The 21,356-nt window shown below is 38.3% G+C and overlaps 1 protein-coding gene across 1 annotated transcript in view; it reads right to left on the bottom strand.

Moving 5' to 3' along the window:
• Nucleotides 1–21,356, bottom strand: part of LOC101390139 (von Willebrand factor A domain-containing protein 5A-like) — a 160,015-nt gene that overhangs the window by 90,927 nt on the left and 47,732 nt on the right. The window lies entirely within an intron of this gene.

The raw sequence follows: 21,356 nt of genomic DNA, 5'->3' as shown, positions 1-21,356 counted from the left end.
TGCTGGGCATGGTGACAAACACCTCAAAAACATTATTTCCTTTAACTTTCACAAGTGCCCCCTAAGATGAGGTAGTATTATAATATTCATTTTGTTCCTGAGAAAAACCAACTCACTTTAGGTGATCAAGGTAGTGAATGAATAAGAAATGACTGAGCTTGGATATGAACACAGGTCAGTGTGATGCCTGCCTCTGTAGGTGTTCTCCCTCCGTATGCCAGAGGACTGATCAGAGTACTCCTTCCCTACTCATCCCACAGCCTCCCTTTTCTCTGGCCCCAAGTTTCAATTTTCCCTGGAGATCAAAGAGTGTTGCCAACCACAGTGGTTTAAATCCACCCCTTTCTAGCCATTTTTTTTCTCTCCTTCCTTATGGCTTTCCCATTCAAGGGGAGAGCATGGCTTTTTATCTGCACAAGGTGCTGCTCTTCTGTTTCAACCACTTGTCCAACAGACCCACCTCCTGGTCCAGGCTGTTCCTCAAGGACATGAACAGCCTTATCAAATTCCCAGGAATCTCTGAGATGTGAGCGAAGCCAATCAATTCCATTTAAATCTGACTTAGCAGAGCAGCAACTCCCTTTGGTTTCTCACTGACTTAACTCTGTGCTGCTTCTTGAAAGAGAGAGAAAAAATCAGATTAACTAAGACAAAAAAATTGGGCCAACCTCCATTTTGAATGGGTTTTCCTTAGAGTCTAAAACATTGCCATCTAAAACCGTAGAGTATATGGCCTCTCTGAGTGAGAAGCCACAATTATTCAAACTCTGCAGCTGCCCACCATGTAGTTGTGACCTGGATCTAAACTCCATATGGCAGGCGCTGTCAGGTAGAAATGCAGCTGATTCAGAACAGGGGTGGGATTCAACTGTTTGACGTGGGCTTTCTCTCTGGCTCATTGGGTCTGCATATTAGAGTGAGCCTGTTTGAAACCACCCATCATTGATGCTGGACGCCTTCCCAGCTCACAGAATGAGCCCTTGTGGAATCTGCCAGCCCATCATGAAGGGTGGGGCTTCTCAGTTGCTCTGCTCCATCCAGCTGGATCCTTTCCCTCCCACAATCACACAAGGTACTAATTTACCTTCCATTTCCTGGAAACGTGCTGATGCCTCTAATTAGCCAAAAACATTCTCTGTTTGGTTAGAATGTCCATGCCAAGAAGAAAAATATTATTAAGAGTAAGTCCTGTACACCCTTAAACTGTGTCCCACACCCCCATCTGGGCTCTTGGCATGAAATTACACAAACATTATGCAGCTAATGCTCAATTACACAGGAGTTGGGAATCTAGACGTCAATTTTCTATTTTCTTTTACTCTCCACATACTTTTCCACCTGTCTTTGGACAAACTTGGCTTTGTCATCATCTCTGCTGAAAGATCAGAGTAGAAATAAAATTTGACTTTCTCTATTGCATTGCTATCTAGGAAGCTCGGGTAAAAGATTCAGATAGAAGAGGATCAAATGACTAAAATGAAGAGTGAGGATTTCCGTTATTGCTCTTTTCTCTATTCCTGTCCCCATGTTTTCATAAAGAATTGCACACCGCTTTTTGTTTCCTTCTGTCTTTACTCCCCAAATTGAACTTTCGGAAATCAGGTTTATTTATGCCACTTCAGACTTGGGAAATGTGTTACCTTGAAAACGGCAGAGCTAGTTATTAAACAAGGCCAATATGAGGTAATCTTGCTGATTTTGGGCTTGTCTGCGCTAAAGGTGAAAAGCTTGCTCCCTTAGGCCGTGATCAGGCTTCCTAGGGCAGAACACCTCAGTGGGCTCCTCTAGAGAGCCCCCTAAGCCTCAGGGAGGGGGTCACCTGAGGGCCCAGGAAAGGGAGAAAGCCTGAAAGAGTAAACAGCTCCAAATGCGGAGTTGTTTTTCCTGAACTATCACTGAACACTTGAACAACTCGAGGTAAGGAGTTGTCCTACTCTGTGCCTCAGGCCACCTCCCTTTTAGCAGATTTAAGCCTCTACGTTAGGTGGGAGAGTTCCTCCATCTGGTAAGGGGTCAGCAGAGAGGACCTGGGGACACAACTCAGCCTCAAGTCTTTCTTGCCACACTGGATGATTGGACAGAGTCTCTGCTGGAACTTTAGACTTATGTGTGATGTCCATATTTTAATATTCAAGAAACTGCTTTGTTCCACGTATGATTTATAGGCTGAAACAAAGAATGTAAAAGGGGCAAAGACAAAATATATCTGTTAGCTTTTAAGGTCCTTTTATTTTTGTGTACCATGTATGTTAAAAATAAAGTGTCTAAAATAAAGGATATAGAAGGATGAGGACCTAATTTTGCAGAGGTGTTAGGTATTGAAGAATGAAACAATTTATTCAACTGTAATTTCAAATTTTTAACGCTCTAGATACAATGGGAAGGCTTTGCTTGTACAAAGAATCCAGGGGTCAGAAAGTTCTCAGTAGCATTGTCTTGTTGATGTCCTGGTGGCCTATTTTCAAGCAAAGTTTTCACTGATATTCAGGAATTTCGTCGTTTGGCTCATTTATGTAGAAAAAGAAGGGGAAAAAAAATTCAGTGAATTCATTGAACAGTTTTTCAACCCTCAATAAATTCGTTATATTGTACAATTCTCTCTCATCACATGCTCAGGAATAATCATGCCTCTGTTGTCCTGCGTTAGGTCTCATAGTGTCTGGAATCATGATGTGGAATCACACACATGGAATCAAATAACATCCTCTATCACTAGAAAAAAAAATCCATCTTAGTAGTAGCCACTCATGAATCCACCAGGAATTCTGAGACGGGTACGAAACATTTCTTTGCGGTTGCCACTGATCAACTTTTAACCACAGATTTGCCCTCCAGTGGAGTGTCTGGGTCCTGTTTCTCTTGCATCCCTTCCTCCTTCCTCCACTCTTCCTCCTTTGGGTGTTGTGTACCCAATGTCTCTTTCTCCCTTCTCTTTTGGTCAAGGTTGGTGAGACTCTTCCTCTTGTGTTGCAGGTTGATACTAGACATATCTTAGCACCTACAGGACAAAAACCCTATCTTACACCAATGCTGATCACTTCTCAATGCCTAACTCTGGTGTGCTTTGCTGCTACAAGGTATCCTCCTCACCAGGGATGAGGACAGGAAATGAAACGGGTAAAGATGACAGAATCAGGTGTTGCCACACCTTTAAGCTTATAAACCAATGAAACTGATAAAAAGGGGTTGTATTTTAATACTAATCTGGTCTTTCAGATCCTTCAAGCATTTTCAAACTCCTAGTAAATAACTTACCACTTTCCAAAATTTGCACTTTAAATTTATAATATAAACATGGGAATATATTTAAAAACATGTCTTGGGGCCAGCCCTGTGGCCTGGTGGTTAAATTCAGTGTGCTCTGCTTTGGTGGCCCAGGTTCTGTTCCCAGGTGTGGACCTATACCACTCGTCAGCAGCCATGCTGTGGCAGCGACCTACATTCAAAATAGAGGAAGACTGGTACAGATGTTAGCTCAGGGCGAATCTTCCACAGCAAAAAAAAAAAACAAAAAACAAAAAACTATTTACATCTTGAGCCACATGCAAAGGAATGAAAGTAGACCATTATCTTTTGCCACACACAAAAATTAACTCAAAATGGATTAAAGACTTGAAGGTAAGATGTGAAACCATAAAACTCCTGGAAGAAAATATAGGCAGTACACTCTTTGATGAGGGTCTTAGAAGGATCTTTTCAAATACCATGTCTACTCAGGCAAGGGAAAAAAAAGAAAAAATAAACAAATGGGACTTCATCAGACTAAAGAGCATCTGTAAGGCAAAGGACACCATGAACAAAACAAAAAGACAACCCACCAACTGGGAGAAAATATTTGCAAATCATATATCCAACAAGGGGTTAAACTCCAAAATATATGAAGAACTAAGACAACTCAACGACAAAAAAACAAACCTGATCAAAAAATGGGCAGAGGATACGAACAGACATTTTTCCAAAGGAGATATACAGATGGCCAATAGGCATATGAAAAGATGTTCAACATCACTAATCATCAGGGAAATGCAAATCAACTACAATGAGATATCACCTTACACCTTTTAGAATGGCTATAATCACCAAGACATAAAACCACAAATGTCAAAGAGGGTGTGGAGAAAAGCGAACCCTCATACACTGCTGGTGGGAATGCAAACTGGTGCAGCCACTATGGAAAACAAAATTAAAAATAGAAATTAAAAATAGAAATACCACATGACCCAGCTATGCCACTACTGGGTATTTATCCAAAGAACTTGAAATCAACAATTCAAAGAGACTTATGCATCTCTTTGTTCATTGCAGCATTATTCTCTATAGCCAAGATGTGGAAGCAACCCAAGTGCCCATCAACTGATGAATGGATAAAGAAGATGTGGTATATATATACAATGGAATACTACTCAGCCATAAAAAAAGATGATAGTCCCATTTGCAACAATATGGATGGAATTTGAGGGTATTATGTTAAGCAAAATAAGCCAGACAAAGACAAACGCTGTATGATTTCACTCATATGTGGAAGATAAACAAATACATAGACAAAGAGAACAGATTAGTGGTTACTAGAGAGGAAGGGGGTTGGGGGGTGGTAGTAAAGGGTAAAGGGGCACATATATATGGTGACTGACAAATAATAATGTACAACTGAAATTTCACCATGTTATAAACTATTATGACCTCAATAAAATTTTTTTAAAAAAACAACTATAAACGTCTTGACAGTTTGCTTTGAATGATGTTGAGATTGGTAGCTAGAGACTTATTCTCTTCTTAAGCAGGACTTTAGGCCCACCAGGGGTTTGAAAGATTGAATCACCCAAGGAAAAGCCATTGCCAAGAGCTGTAGCCTCAAATTTTTATGATGTAGAATTGCTTTCAACTGAATTCATCTTTCTAGCTGCGTCTTTGTTCACGGAGTCATTGCTGTCAGTATTTTCTTCAAAGAAAAGGAGCCATAAAATGTTTTCATTTTATTAAAACAAAATGTGTAAAAATTGAAATTGATAATTTCCTGTCATTTTCTATTTATAAGGAAGCCATTTGAGGTAATGCAAAGAGCACAGGATTTGCGATTAAAGGACCCGGATTTAAATGCCCGGACCCCAGGCAAATCATTAAACCTCTGAATCTCAGTTTGCTTATCTTGAGAGTAGGATGATAGTAATAATTGTGACATTATTCTGATGAGCAAAAAAAGTGGGAACCTAACTTGCAAACCATTAAAGTGCTGTAAAAATGTAAAGAATTTACATTTATTTATTCAATTTACATTTATTTATTCAATTTATTAAGAGAATAAGATAAGAAAAGGAAAGAGATTGTAAGAGGCTCTACATTTTTGTTGGGGAATGAATTTTAACAGCCAAAGAGAAAACAAACACATGCCATAGAGTAGAGGGAGGAGATGGATAATTGTTCTGAAAGAGAAATTCTAGTAAGTTTTTCCTACATGTTATATCTGGGGCAATAATGGTATGATAAGGGCCAGGTATTTTCAAAGTGCTTAACATCAATTATCTCATGTTAATCATGCTATCATTGTCCCTATTTTACAGATGAGGAAACTGTGGCAAAGAGAACATAATCTTGTCATGATTAGTCAGTAAATGGCAGAGCCAAAATTTAAGCTGAGATAATCTGGCTCCAGAGTCTGTGTCGTTAACTATTATGCTATTTCCAATTATATAAACAAAGAAGACGTACATTTTCTTTAAGGTATGGTTAGAAGTTCCTGGTGATTGAGTAAAGTTTTCTAAGCTAAAGACAAATGACATTTATGAAAGTGATTGAGGAATACTCTACATAGTGCCAAAAAACACTGAAGTGCCTTATTGAGCTTTGTGAATTCCACTTCATGTAAAATATTAAAGTTCATCAAGCCACTAAAAGGATTTTGCAAATATTTTAGTAGTTTGTCTAATACGTGGGACCTAAGATCCCTTTTTTCAAGAACAATGAATTGAACCAGCACCTTGGATTTCAATTTGCTTTGCAAAAATGAGCAAAGAAATAAGAGCATGATAATGATATATATATATATTTTAAAACGGATTCTGTTTTTATTACCCTGGTGTGGCAATTGCATAATCCATAGATTGCCATCATTTGGACACTAGATATAATCACACTTTAGTTCAGTAGGTAGAATAGCGGGTAGTGACTACAGGTTGTTGTCCGTAACTATTGTTCATACATTTGATGAGGGATTTGAGACTAAATAATACTTATGGTCTTTTCCTAACTTAACATCCTTTGTGTCTGTGCTTTAAAGGAGATTGTAGTTGTCGATATTACTAGTTCTGCCATTTTCTTCACATTTTTTTCAGGCAGCATCAGTGATTAGATGGTGCTTAGCGCATAGCACGGGCTCAGTAAGTGTTTGTTGAATAAATAAATGAATGTAAAAATATCCACCATTGTACCATGGTAATTATGATACATACCAGATATTAGCATTTCTGAACTGAATTCTTTTAGTTTGTATTTGCCGTGAAATGCTGTCTGAAAATATTGAGCTTTTTGAGACAGGCTATGGTTATTTCAAAAGATAGTATCAGGATTTTTGTTTGTTTGTTTGTTTTAATGTAGGAAAACTCTCCTCTGAAGGTTAACTGCCTTTGTCTGAAATTCTGGCCTGGATCCACGCGGTGAGGGTAGCTCTTTGAGTGTATAACCCTTTTCTTATTGTTGTGTATCTCATGAAACCATGGTTAAGCTTTTGAGTTGGGCCAATTTTTACTTTAAGATTAGCTTGGTAGACAGCATTTATTCTGCTTCCTCCTTGAAACCTCATCAAAATGAAAGTAAAAGATTTTTTAATTGCAAAATCCCACAAAAAAGGGAAGAAAAACAACAAAACAAAAAACAGCAACAACAAAATAACAAAAGCAGAAGGATGAGTAGTAATTGACTCAACAGTGGAGAAAAACAGGAAGCAAACCAGATTCATGAGAGCCTTAGGAATTGGAGCAACAGGCTCTTTAGGAATTGATGGTTTGGATAAGACTAAAAATACAAAGATTAATTGAAACAATTAGATCTCCAGGTCGAGTACCCCTCCCCCACAACCATTCCATACAGCCAGGCAATTACCCTTCTCCCACTTCAACAGAAGACTGGAAGTTTATCCTCTAGAAAGGGTATAAGAGGGAGTCCGTCAACTGGGAGTCACTTCAGGTATAGTTAAGGGTGGGGGAACCATACCAAAAGTGGAGAGATTAAGTGAATATTTATGCCAGATGTATATCACACTGTCCCCAATTCAATTGCCAGGGCATTGGCCACTAGGCAAGAGATTGGTGCATCTGAGCACCCCAGTGTTAAAGCCCTAAAGAAAGTGCTGTCAGGGTTCCTAGAGAAAATGTCTTCCCAGAGCACCATCCAGTGACACCAAAGGCAGCAAGTCCCTCTCCGAACACCTGGACTTTCCAATTAGCATTTGTTTTTACTTTTTGTTCTGAAATCATTATAAACTCATAAGAAGTTGCAAAATATAGTGTAGAAAAGTTCCATGTACCTCTCACTCAGCTTTTCCAAATGCTAACATCTTAAATAACTATAGTGCGTTATCAAAATCAGGAAACTGACATTGTCACAATACATCCAATTAGCTTTTTTTTAATTTTTATTTTTTTGTGAGGAACATCAGCCCTGAGCTAACATCCATGCTAATCCTCCTCTTTTTGCTGAGGAAGGCTGGCTCTGAGCTAACGTCTATTGCCAATCCTCCTCTTTTTTTTTTCCCCAAAGCCCCAGTAGATAGTTGTATGTCATAGCTGCACAGCCTTATAGTTGCTGTATGTGGGACGTGGCCTCAGCGTGGCCGGAGAGGCGGTGCGTCAGTGAGAGCCTGGGATCCAAACCCGGGCCGCCAGTAGCGGAGCACGAGCACTTAACTGCTAAGCCATGGGGCCTGCCCCCAATTAGCTTTTTAAACAATTTCATTCTTAAGTATGAACAGATGTGTAAGGATGGTCATCTCAGGAAATATTTTTTAAAAATTAGGAAGAATATCTTGGAGAAACTAATGCTGTGAGTGGCAGTGAAAACTTCAAAATATAAGAGAAAAAAATTAATATCTAAAAACCAAGAACAGGATTAATAAAAAGAACTTCTCATAAAAATTAAAAATAATTATAGCAGACACTAAAACAAGCAATCAAAAAACAATAAAAAATGAGCAGACAAAAACAAACCTTCAGTGTAAGAATTGAAAGAAAAGATTAATGTACAGCATGGTGACTATAGTCAAGAACACTGTATTGTAGAATTGAAACTTTCTAAGAGCGTAGAACTTAAATGTTCTTACCGAGAAAAAAAAAAAAGGTAAAAATGTGAGGTGATGGATTGTTAACTCAATTGTGAGAATCCCTTCACAATGTATGTGTATATCAAATCATCACATTGTACACTTTAAATATCTTACAGTTTTGTCAATTATATCTCAATAAAATGGAAAAAAAGAAAAAAATTAAGATGATCTCACAGGAAGTAGAGCAATAAAATATGGAAAATAGATAAAAGAAGAAAGTTAAAGGATCAGTCTGGGAGATTCCACATCCAAATAACAGAAGTTACAGAAAGAGAGAACAGATAAAATAGAGAGGAGAGGTAAGCAAAGAAATAATTCAAGAAAATTTCAAGGCTATGAATTTTTAGGTTAAAGGATCCCACTGAGTATTCAGAACAATAGATGAAAAAAAGATCCACATTGGATGCATTTCTGTGAAATTTAAGAACACTGGGGATAAAAAAAGGTACTAGAGACTACCAGAGATTAAAGACAGGTCATGCATAGAGGATAATGGTCCACGATGGCTTTGGACTTCTCAACAGCAACAGTGGGAACCAGAATAGATCTATGCCTTCATAATTCTGGAATAAATTAATTTTCAGTATAAAATTCTAAATCCAGAAAATTTAGTGATTAAGTGAGAGAGTAGACTATAGACTTTTATATATGCAAGATCTTAAAAAGTCTACCCCTCCCTTCAGGCCCCCTTTATGAGAAAGCTGCTGGAGAATGTGCTCCATAAAAACAAGGGACTAGACCAAGAAAAAGGAAAAGCAGGATCTAAGGATCAGCTCAAACTCAAGAGAAAGGCAAAGAAATCCCCAGGTTAATGATGAAGGGTGACCCCAAGAGGAAAGCTGTGAAACATAGAGACCACGTTTCATATTGGAATAGGACAGAAAACTATGAGAAAGATGTTTCCGAGGAGATGAAGTTGATACAATGTCTGATGTGTCTGCACATATTGAGAGAAGATTCTAGATAACTGGGAGAGAGTTTGTTGATGAATTAATAGTGCATAGAAAATTAAGCAAACAGAATACAATACGATTTTTAGCTCCAGGAAAACAAAACATATGCAAAAAAGTAAAAATAATTTTAGTATAATACAAGGATCAGTTGTGAATAATGTTCACATTGTCATACTGAGGTGAGTACTGAATGATGGGCTTATCATAACTATGATACAATTATTTCAGAAAAATGGGGCACAAATAGTGTGGAGATGGCGGTGAAAGAGAACTAAATCTTCCTCTTCTATAGAACTATAATTAATACCAAACCTCCTCAAATTGAATGTAGTACAATAATCATGTTCCTTAGAGATATGGAAGTAAACACTAAAATATTCAACAAAACAAGTTTAAAGAGATTGCTTCTGGGGAACAGGATATGGGCAAAGGAAATTGGGCAGACGACAGCTGTTTTGTTTAGTTTAATTTTCTTTTAAATAATAATCATTATGGAAATTTTGATTTTTAAAACTATGTGCTTATATTGGTCTGATAGAAATAAAAGTTAGGTTAAAAAAAGATTAGAACAAAATAAGGATTAGCCCAGAATAGATAAGATTTCAGCAAATAGTAATATGATAATCTGAATTTAAGAGAGACTGACGGTATTTGGGGGACAGTTTTGGAGGACCTTCCCCCATTCAAGGAGTGGAGGGCAATTACTGTGCAAGTTCTCAGACACAGGTAGGTGCTAAATAGTAAGGCAATAATAGAGAGGCTAGACTTGCACTTATATTCTTGTTTCATCAGATGCGAGAGTCATTCTGATAGGAGAGTCTATGTTTATCACTAATGTAGCATACCTTCCTCTGTTCTTCTTCATCCCTTTCCCCAATCCTTATCAAATAAGAGCACATCGGAGAGGCAGGGTAAGGAACATCTTCTGTGGTATCGACTTTCACCATGAATACATCCAGCATAATAAGCAGAGACTTCTCCACTTGCCAAGAACAGGACTCTCTCGTCTACCCTATTTGTAGGGTCTTTGTCATTAGCCATGCGGATCAAGCGAAGTCAAAGGTGTTGTCAAGTTTAGAAATCCTGTCACTGAGTATTTATTTGGAAAACAAATAGTCTGGATCCTATACAGCTAGAATGATGCTCTGTAAGCTTTTTAGAGACCATAGATGTAAAGGGGAATAGGGAACATACGCCATATTAGAATGATTTCATTAATTTATTGACCCATTAAGCAAGAAGTAAAATTTGTCCCTAGCCTAAGGTGCTGATTAAGACTAGGTTAGGTGACTAACTAGCGGGGAAATGTGCTGCATGCCCTCTAAATATTCTTCTAAGGCTCTTGGATTGGTCAGCAAACCCCAAGAACCAGTGAATGCAGGCTGTCTATAAGGGATTCCAGGGATGTATGTACAGGACGGATGTATATAGAGAAAGAGTGAGGTAAGAGTGAGGGCTGAAAAGGTAATAATATCATTATCTAAGATTTTAAAGATGCTTTCAAAGGTATTTTATTGTATAAATTGTGATGCAACCAGGTCAAAACTAGTTACGGTGAATTCCAATACATAGTCTAAATTACCTGATGGTGAAATATTTCATTTCTTCAGGTATGCAATAAGTAGTTATGGGTTGGGGTTTGAAGGTAGTTTTGTAATATAGCAAAGGGTGATACAAATGTATCAATTTTAATAGACCTAGCCTGTGTTATTTTAAATAATACTAATTCTCTCTAAACTTTGAATAATCATATTAGTGGCTGCTAGCCCAGGAGCCAGGTAACTATTCCTCGTGGGAGAAGTCTCATTCCCTAATGCCAATCTCTGATTTTCAAATAGTCTTAGGGGACTTCAATCAATATTTCAGGTTTGGCCATTATTTTTAAACTGCACACATTCTGGTATTGCATGGAAGTTTTTTCCTAGCTTCTAGCCCTTCTTGTCATCTTTATTTGTCTCACATTTTGAAAAGGATGCACAAGACAAACTCACAGAAGGACCAGGCTCTTGTTTAATTTATTGAAATTTGTTATTAGCTTCATATCAGATATCTGTCAATGTATATTAAAAACACTTGTGATAGAACTATTTTTCCAAAATCACAGATCAAAAATAAGTTTAATTCCTTCTAGATCTTTACCTATACTATGGTGCCAATTCACTGAAAAGATAAGAGATAAGCAAAGGAAATAATTTTTTTAATGTTAGTGGTAAACTGAGTGGCTTTGCTGAGGGGAAGAAAAGACAATGGCATAGCCTATGAATTTCTTCTCTTGCCAAAAAATATATCCAGGCAGATGGTTGTCATGGTATGAAGATGCAGCTTTTCTTTAACTGAATCCTATTTGGAGAAAATATTCCAAGACCCTGCCTCCAATGGCAGCATCTTCCCTCAGCAGTTCATCTTGGGCTGCCATGAGTTACATAAACTGTACCTACCCCACAACTCCTCTACCCACAAGTTCAGACATGCCAACAGAAGTCAGACCCAACTGTTCATTAGAATTTAGTTCTCAGAAGGAAGGAGAATTCATGAAGGAATTATAATTTAGGATTGGTAGGTGTCCTATATTTTAGCCGGATCTAAGGAATTGTTCTCTTGTGCTAAGAAAATCATTTGACTGTGGGTTTTCAGAATTGGAAGGGAATATGTAATTCCTTCAGTTCCCTTCCCACTTTACCCCACTCTCTTCCTCTGACCCTAACATATTCCCTTGTATATCCTTATCCTATCAGGCTCACTTGGATGCTTGAAATGTCAGGATGTTCCCTCAGCAGGTAGCCTGTTTATTCACTTGGCTCCCACATGTGTGTTTAGAATTCAGCAAAAGAAACTCTTCCTATTATACTCTCCAAATAGCTAGAATAGCAGGTGGGGCACTTTTACAGTTTTAACTCCTGAGGAAATAAGATAGAAGAAGTTGCAATTTGCTCAAAATAGAACAAGATTAAGAGAAGTGGAAAATATCTATATATTTTATTTTTATGCCCCTAAATCCATTCCTTAAGGGAACCAAGCCTCTCCTCTTCTTCTTATGGTTCTCTGGAGCTATTGGTCAAGCTGTCTTACCATTCCTACCACAATGGTAGATATGTGACCTGGGCTAGCCAATCAGAATATCCCTTCTAAGTTGGGATAGGATTGGTCAAGTGTAGGTACGTAACCCAGAAACAATCAGCATCTTTTTGGAGGATTGATATAGATATTGGGAAAGACTGGGTCTCTTGTAAAAGCCTGGAGCTGTCAAGGTCCACCTTTGCCACCCCTTAGGGACAACCTTCCAGAAACGGAAACTGATCAGAGAAAAACAGAACCTAGAGAAGGAGAAATAAAATCCTGTGTGAATGCTTGGATCTAGCTGTGATTTTCATTAAATAAACCAATACCTTATCTTATATTTTAAGTCACTATACATTTTTCCCCTAAGGGTTTCATTTCCTCTCTTGGGAATGTATCATAGTCTAGTTTGCTTCATAACTCCCAAAATGAAACACATATCTTCAAAGAATGATGAGAAGCAAGCACCACTGAAAATAAATATTATGCTGAAATAGCTGGTGAAAACTATTATATTTCTAAGTGAGGTCTCAAAGAAAAAAAATCAGACAAACAAATTCTTACAAGACTTCAAAACAAGACCAGACAGATCACTGGAAAGAAAAGCTACAGGGAACCCTAGTCCCTGGAAGGGACTAGGACATGGGATAAATGACCAAATCTCTTCAATCTCTGCTTTCTATAATTCTATAATAATTGTCTGAAGCTGTTCTTAATTAGACTCAATTATGGGATTAGTTTGAATTATATTATGAAGCATTGATTTACAGAATATAACCACTGGAAGCCTAGGTGCTGGATGCAGTAAATGTGTTACAATGTGGTGTAATGAAATTGCAGCAGGGAGCAGAGGAGAATATTGATCTATTTATAATGAATTTATGTCCAAATTACTTTTTACTCCCAGTTAATAAATGTAATGTGGGTAGGGAAGAGTTTATCTGGAAGTGGCCTCCATTCCTCACGGAGGGACAGAGAGGTGTGCTGGTTTGTTTGGCTTCAGGAGAAATTCAGCTGCAGGGGCCACTGAGCTTGCGGATTTATGAAAAGCCAGGCTTAGAGGAGAGGCCTGGGGAAGGTGTGATATTTGCCACTTCTTCCATGAATTTCGTATGAATATTCCTATAATCTTGCTTTAAGGAGTTCTCAAACTGACAGATGTGATGATGTGCTAGGAGGCATAAATATGGCACAATCTGGAAAGCTAATCAGATTTGTTTCAAAAGCCATGGCTAAATCCTAGGGTGTATGTTAGTGATATAGCCCGATTTTGACTAAGCTGAGGGAGGTATTATAAGGGTATATATTTCAATCTAATCCCAGAAATAATAATATTGACAATAGCTAACATTTGTCAAAAGGTTACTACACGCCAGGCTCTCAGCTAAACAATGTACTCCTCTTAATAATATCATTATTAGCCACATATTGTAGATGAAAAGATCAATAAAATAAATATGGCTCATCTTCTGAGGCATCAATTTTACATCCAGTTTAGGGAAAAATGAGTAATTTGACTGTCATTTAAAAGATGTTTATATTCATGGTGGATTGCATTAACAGCTCCAATTCTTCACCATACCTGCGGCCATGACCTTTGCCAATGACTTTGCAATTACTTCCACTGACTTATTTTAGCCAAAGAAATATTAATAGACAGGACATGAGCAAAGGCTTAAAAACGACTTACACAGTGTGACTTACTTTCTTGGATCCCAATTACTATTCTGTTTCCTCACTGGTTGCAAGAGGAAGACGAGAGACACATGGATTCCAGCTGAATTCCCCCGTCAAGCCCAGACCATATCGGTCAATTCCTACCTGCTCCAAAATCAGCAAATCCACCCGTCTGAGCCCAGCTGACTCACAAATGTATGAGCTAAATAAACGTTTATTGCTGTATGCAACTGAGATTTTGTGGTTGTTTGTAATACAGTACTAGCTAAGTGATATTCAAACAAAACAGACATATTTTGAATTAAATGCAAACTTTGCTTCACTTTCTAAGACAAGAAATAGGAAGTAAAAGTAATTTGTACTTTTGGTGGGTCAATTGCCACTACTCAGGGAGATGTGTTCTACCATGCTATTTAGGGATTTTTAGTAGAAAAATCTGCAAAGGATTGATACAGGGTTTGAACAAAAGGGGATAATCACGGATAACTCGGTTATCCTACTAGTTTAGATGAGTAGGTGACCAATGGTATTGCCCCAGAGATAAAGAATACGCGATAATTGCGCTGGCCCCGTGGCTTAGCGGTTAAGTGCGCGCACTCCACTACTGGCGGCCCGGGGTTCAGATCCCGGGTGCGCACCGACGCACCGCTTGTCTAGCCATGCTAAGGTGGCGTCCCACATACAGCAACTAGAAGAGATGTGCAACCTTGACATACAACTATCTACTGGGGCTTTGGGGGAAAAAAAGGAGGAGGATTGGCAATAGATGTTAGCTCAGAGCCAGTCTTCCCTAGCAAAAAGGGGAGGATTGGCATGGATGTTAGCTCAGGATTGATCTTCCTCAAAAAAAAAAAAAAAAAGAATATGTGATAAGAAGTAAGTTTGAATTGCCTATTAAATATCTAAATGTTGTTGTCCAGAAGGTACTTGAATATATTTTTAACTTAAATTTCAAAGAAGAGATCTGAGCACATGTGCGGTTTGGGGACTATTATAAAAGATACATTGAGTTTGAGGTAACTGATATACAAGTGAAATGCCACATAGGCAGTCAGAAATACAAATCAGAAGCTCATAGGTATGATCTACATAAATGTATATTGGGCTATGATTATCTTATGTTTAAAACCCATCATTAAGAGTGATGTCAGCATCACGGCGGAGTGAATTGCTCCCTTTGTCTCTACCCTCTAAGTTACAACCAGTAGGACATCCATGGACCAACAAAGGATTCTCTGCACAGCACACAAGAACACCTGGGAGATTCATACATCTATACATCTGAAGGCGGGTGGACTGAACCTTGTGGAGGTGGCAGAACTAGAGGAGCAGCAGTGGCAGCTCCTGAGACCAGAGGATCCAGGAACTGTGGGCATGCCTGTGACCAGAGGCCCCAGGAACCTAGGTAGCCCACGCTTCCGGAGGTGCCGGGAACCACTGTGGTGCCCACAGCTAAAGGCTCTGGGAACTGTGATAGTATCTGCAACCCAGACCCTCCCTCTGCCCCAGCAGTGCTGGGGGATGCATCCAAGACCCTGGTACCCCCAGCATCAGTGCCGGTGCCCGTGACCTGAGGTTCTAGGAATCACACCTGGTGCCCAATACCAGAGGCTCCAGGAACTGCAGTGGTGCCCAAGACCTAGTCTCCTCCACTTCCCCCCATGCTGGCATCTCCAACACCAGCCCTTCCAGCAGCAAGGGCTGCATCCAAGATCTTGGGCCCCTGGCAGCAGCACCAGCGCTTGAGACCAGAAGCTCTAGGAGCCTCAGTGGTACCTGCGACCCAGGTATCCTTACCCCCATGGAGGTGTTGGTGTTGCCTGTGACCCTGGCCCACCCAGCTGCAGTGGTGACAACTGCAAACCCAGCATTCATGGCAGCGGCTGTACCAGCACCCCCAGAAAACCCAGAGCAACAGTACAGTTGATGCATGTGGCAGCAGTGCCTGAGGTTATGGAGAACCCACAGAGAGCTTGGTAACAGTGACAGCAGAGCCCACGGCCCTGGTCCCCCACGGCTGCAGCAGCACCTGTAACTTTAGCCTCCCACCCCATGGCAGCAGCACCTACAGTCCCTATAAGCCTGGACATGGTGGAGGTGCCCGTGACCCCAGCTCCTGCCCCACTCTCCCTCTCCTCCGTTACAATGAAGGAACACATGACCCAGGAGACCCTGGAAGGAGCAGAGGTGCTCTCCAGCCCAGTGACCCCAGTGGCGATGCCCACGACTGCAGTGACACTGTAAGCAGCAAAGCACCAGCAACCTCAGAGGCACAAGCAGCACAAGTACACTGATGACACCTCTGGCAGAGGCAGTGGAGGGTGGAAAGTGCAGGCTCTCAAATACAACTAGTAGCAGCGCAGGATCAAAGTAAACAAAACCTTACTCAAATAAGAAAGGTGTTTGCTACCACAAATGTGCCGGCAGAGGAACACCTCATCAAGCACCATAAAAACTACAGTAACATGGTAACACAAAAAGAAAATGACAGCTCTCCAGACACCAAACTTGAAGTCATGCAAGACTGTGATCTAACTGACAGAGAATTCAAAGTAGTTGTCATGAAGAAATTCAACAAGCTACAAGAAAATTCAGAAAGATAGTTCAATGAGCTCAGGAATAAAATTAATGAACAGAAGGAGTACTTCACCAAAGAGACTGAATCTCTGAAAAAAAAACCAAACAGACACTCAGGAGCTGAAAAACTCAATAAATGAGATGAGGAATGAAGAGGAAAGCATTGGAAATAGAGCAGACCATATAGAAGAGAGAAATAGTGAGCACAAAGATAGAAATCTAGAAATGATTCAGGTGTAAGAGGAGAGAGAACTAAGATTTTTAAAAAGTGGTGAAATTCTAAGAGAAATATCTGACTCAATTAGGAAAAGCAACATAATGATAATGGGTGTCCCGGAAGGAGAAGAGAGGGAGAAGGGAACAGAGAGCTTATTTAGAGAAATGATAGCTGAGAAATTCCCAAACCGGGGGAAGGAACTGGATATACAAGTACATGAACCTAATAGAACATCTAATATCTCAACACAAAAAGACCTTCTCCAAAGCATATTACATTAACACTGTCAAAAGTCAATGACAAAGAAAGAATATTAAGGGCAGCCAGAGAGAAAAAACTAATAAGCTACAAAGGAACCCCCATTACACTATCATCAGATTTCTCAGCAGAAGCTCTACAGGCCAGGAGAGAGTAGAATGATATATTCAAAAAATTGAAAGATAAAAACTGTCAGCCAAGAATATTCTATCCAGCAAAGTTATCTTTAAAATGTGAATGATACCATATGATCCAGCTATTCCACTGCTGGGTATTTATCCAAAGAACTTGAAAACACCAATTTGCAAAGGTACATGCACCCCTGTGTTCATTGCAGCGTTATTCACAATAGCCAAGACTTGGAAGCAACCTAAGTGCCCATCAAGGGACGAATGGATAAAGAAGTTGTGGTATATATACACAATGGAATACTACTCAGCCATAAGAAACGATGAAATCCAGCCATTTGTGACAACATGGATGGACATTGAGGGTATAATGCAAAGTGAAATAAGTCAGAGGGAGAAGGTCAAATACCGTATGATTTCCTTCATTAAGTAGTAGATAATAACAACAATAAACAAACACATAGGGACAGAGATTGGATTGGTGGTTAGCAGAGGGGAAGGGGGGAGGGAGGAGGGTGAAAGGGATAATTCGGTACATGTGTGTGGTGAAGGGTTGTAATTAGTATTTTGGTGGTGAACATGATGTAATCTATGCAGAAATAGAAGTACAATGATGTACACCTGAAATTTTTACAATGTTATAAAACAATGTTACTGCAATAAACAAAAAATTAAAATAAATAAATAAATAAATAAAATACCAAAAAAAAAAAATTTTTTTTGAACTTTTTAAACAAAAAAAATAAATAAAATAAAATGTGAATGAGAAATAAAGGCTTTCCCAGACAAATGAAAGCTGAGGAAGTCCATCACCACTAGACCTGCCTTACAAGAAATTTTGAAAAGAGCTCTCCTACCTGAAACAAAAAGGCAAATGTATACAAAGCTTTATGCAAGGTGATAGATAGACAGAATCAGAAAATTGCAACTCCATATCAGACTAGGTTAGTAAATAATTATAACATAAAGGCTAAAGGGAAAGAAAGCATTTAAAATAACTATAACCACTTCAATTTGGTAATGAACTCACAATACAAAAAGGGATAATTTGTAACAACAAAAACATAGAAGAGGAAGTGGAAAAGGACAGAACTTGCATAGGCAAATGGATATAGGATGCTATCAACAGAAAAAGGATTATCTCAACTATGAGATCTTTTATACAAACCTCATGGTAACCACAAAACAAAAATTCAGAGGAGAGTCACAAGATATGAAAAAAGAGAAAACTGAGAAAGACATCACAGAAAACCACCAAACTGAAATGGCAGACAGTAATACAAAGAAAAAGAAACAATGGAGACATAGAACAACCAGAAAACAAAAGATAAAATGGCAGTATAAAGCACTCATATATCAATAATTACCCTAAATGTAAATGGATTGAATTCACCAATCAAAAGACAGAGTGGCTGGATGGATTAAAAAACAACATGCAAAAATATGCTGCCTCCAGGAGACCCAGCTCGGTTCTAAAGACAAACAGAAGCTCAAAGTGAAGGGATGGAAGATGATACTCCAAGAAAATGGCAATCCAAAGAAAGCCATACTTATATCAGACAAAATAGACTTTAAGTAAAAAAAATAACGAGAGACAAAAATGAACGTTATATAATAATAAAAGGGACAATCCACTAAGAAGACATAATATTTATTAATATATATGCACCTAACATAGGAGGACCAAAGCATATAAAGCAAATATTAATGGACCTAAAGGGAGAAATTGACAGCAACACAGTAATAGTAGAGGACTTTAATACTCCACTTAACGTCAATGGATAGATCATCCAGACAGAAGTCAACAAACATTGGCTTTATATGAAACACTAGATCAGATGGACTTAATGGATATATATAGAACATTCCTTCCAAAAACAGCAAGATACGCATTCTTCTCAAGTGCACATGGAACATTCTCAAATATAGAGGTATGTGGGAAACAATACAAGCCTCAATAAATTTAAGAAGATTGAAATCATATCAAGCATCTTTCCTAACCACAATGGTATGAAACTAGAAATCAACTACAAGAAGAAAACTGGAAAAGTTACAAATATATGGAGACTAAACAACATGCTACTGCACAACTACTGCCTCAAAGAAGAAATCAGAGGAGAAATCAAAAAATACCTGGTGACAAATGAAAATGAAAACACAACATACCAAATCTATGTGATGCAGCAAAAGTGGTACTAAATGAGAAATTTTTAGTAATACAAGCCTACCTCAAGAACAAGAAAAATCTCAAGTAAACAATTCAACACTACATTTAAAAGAACTAGAAAAAGAACAAATGAAGCCTAAAGTCAGCAGAAGGAAGGAAATAATAAAAATCCAGAGTGGAAATAAATGAAATAGAGACTAAAAAGACAATAGAAAATATCAATGAAACTAAGGGTTGGTTCTTTGAAAAGATAAACAAAATTGACAAACACTTAGCTAGACTCACTAAGAAAAAAAGAGATAGGCTTTAATAAATAAAATCAGAAATGAAAGAGGAGAAATTACAATGGATACAACAGAAATAACAAAGGATTATAAGAGAATACTATGAAAAGCTATATGCCAACAAATTGGATAACCTAGAAGAAATGGATAAATTCTTAGAATCATACAACCTCCCAAAACTGAATCAAGAAAAAATAGAGAATCTGAATAGATCAACGACTAGTAAAGAGATTTAAACAGTAATCAAAAACCTCCCAAAAAACAAAAGTCCAAGACCAGATGGCTTCTCTGATGAATTCTACCAAACATGCGAAGATTTAATACCTATCCTTCTCAAACTCTTCTAAAAAATTGTGAAGATAAGACAGTTCCTAACTCATTATATGAGGCCAACATTATCCTGATGCCAAAACAAGACAAGGACAACACAAAAAAGGAAAATTACAGGCCAATATCACTGATGAACATAGATGCAAAAATCCTCAACAAAATATTAGCAAATCAAATACAACAATGCATTAAAAAGATCATACAAATGATCAAGTGGAATTTATTCCAGGGATGCCGGATGGTTCAACATCCACAAATCAATCAATGTGATACATCACATTAACAAAATGAAGACTAAAAATCACATGATCTTTTCAATAAACGCAGAGAAAGCATTTGACAAGATTCAACATTCACTTATGTTAAAAACTCTAAATAAAATGGGAATGGAAGGAAAGTACCTCAAATAATAAAGGCCCTATATGACAAACCCAGAGCTAACATCATACCAACAGTGAAAAACGGAAAGCTTTCCCTCTAAGAACAGGAACAAGACAAGGATGCCAATTCTCACTACTCTTACTCAGCATAGTACTGAAAGTCCTAGCCAGAGAAATTAGTCAAGAAAAAGAAATAAAAGTTATCCAAATTGGAAAGTAAGATGTAAAACTCTTACTATTTGTGGATGACATGATTTTATTATAGAAAACCCTAAAGAATCCACCAAAAAACTATTAGAAATAATTAATGAATATAGTAAAGTTGCAGGGTACAAAATCAACATACAAAAATCAGCTGCATTTCTTTATACGAACAATGCACTAGCAGAAAGAGAAATCAAGAATACAATCCCAGGGCCGGCCCCGTGGCTTGGCGGTTAAGTGCGCGCGCTCTGCTGCTGGTGGCCCAGGTTCGGATCCCGGGCGCGCACCTGCACACCGCTTCTCCGGCCATGCTGAGGCCGCATCCCACATACATCAACTAGAAGGATGTGCAGCTATGACATACAACTATCTACTGGGGCTTTGGGGGAAAAAAATAAATAAATAAAACTATAAACAAAAAAAAAAACATAGCTTTACACATATTTAAAAAAAAAAAAAAAGAATACAATCCCATTTACAAGCACAACAAGTAGAATAAAATATCTACAAATAAATTTAACCAAGGAGGTGAAAAACCTGTATACTAAAACTATAAGACATTGTTGAAAGTAATTGAAGAAGACACAAAGAAATGGAAAGATATTCCCTGCTCATGGATTGGAAGAATTAACATAGTTAAAATGTCCATATTACCTAAAGCAATCTACAGATTCAATGCAATCCCATTGAGAATCTCAATGATTTCTTTTCACAAAAATAGAAGAATCCTAAAATTTATATGGAATGACAAAAGACCCTGAATAGCCAAAGTATTCCTGAGAAAAAAGAATAAAGCTGGAGGTATCACAG

Source organism: Ceratotherium simum, chromosome 7 (assembly GCF_057802395.1).
Source record: "Ceratotherium simum simum isolate JZ-2026a chromosome 7, ASM5780239v1, whole genome shotgun sequence".
In the NCBI taxonomy this organism is placed as follows: Eukaryota; Metazoa; Chordata; class Mammalia; order Perissodactyla; family Rhinocerotidae; genus Ceratotherium; species Ceratotherium simum.
Note: the sequence above shows the minus strand (reverse complement) of the source record. Positions and strands in the feature narration are given on the sequence as shown.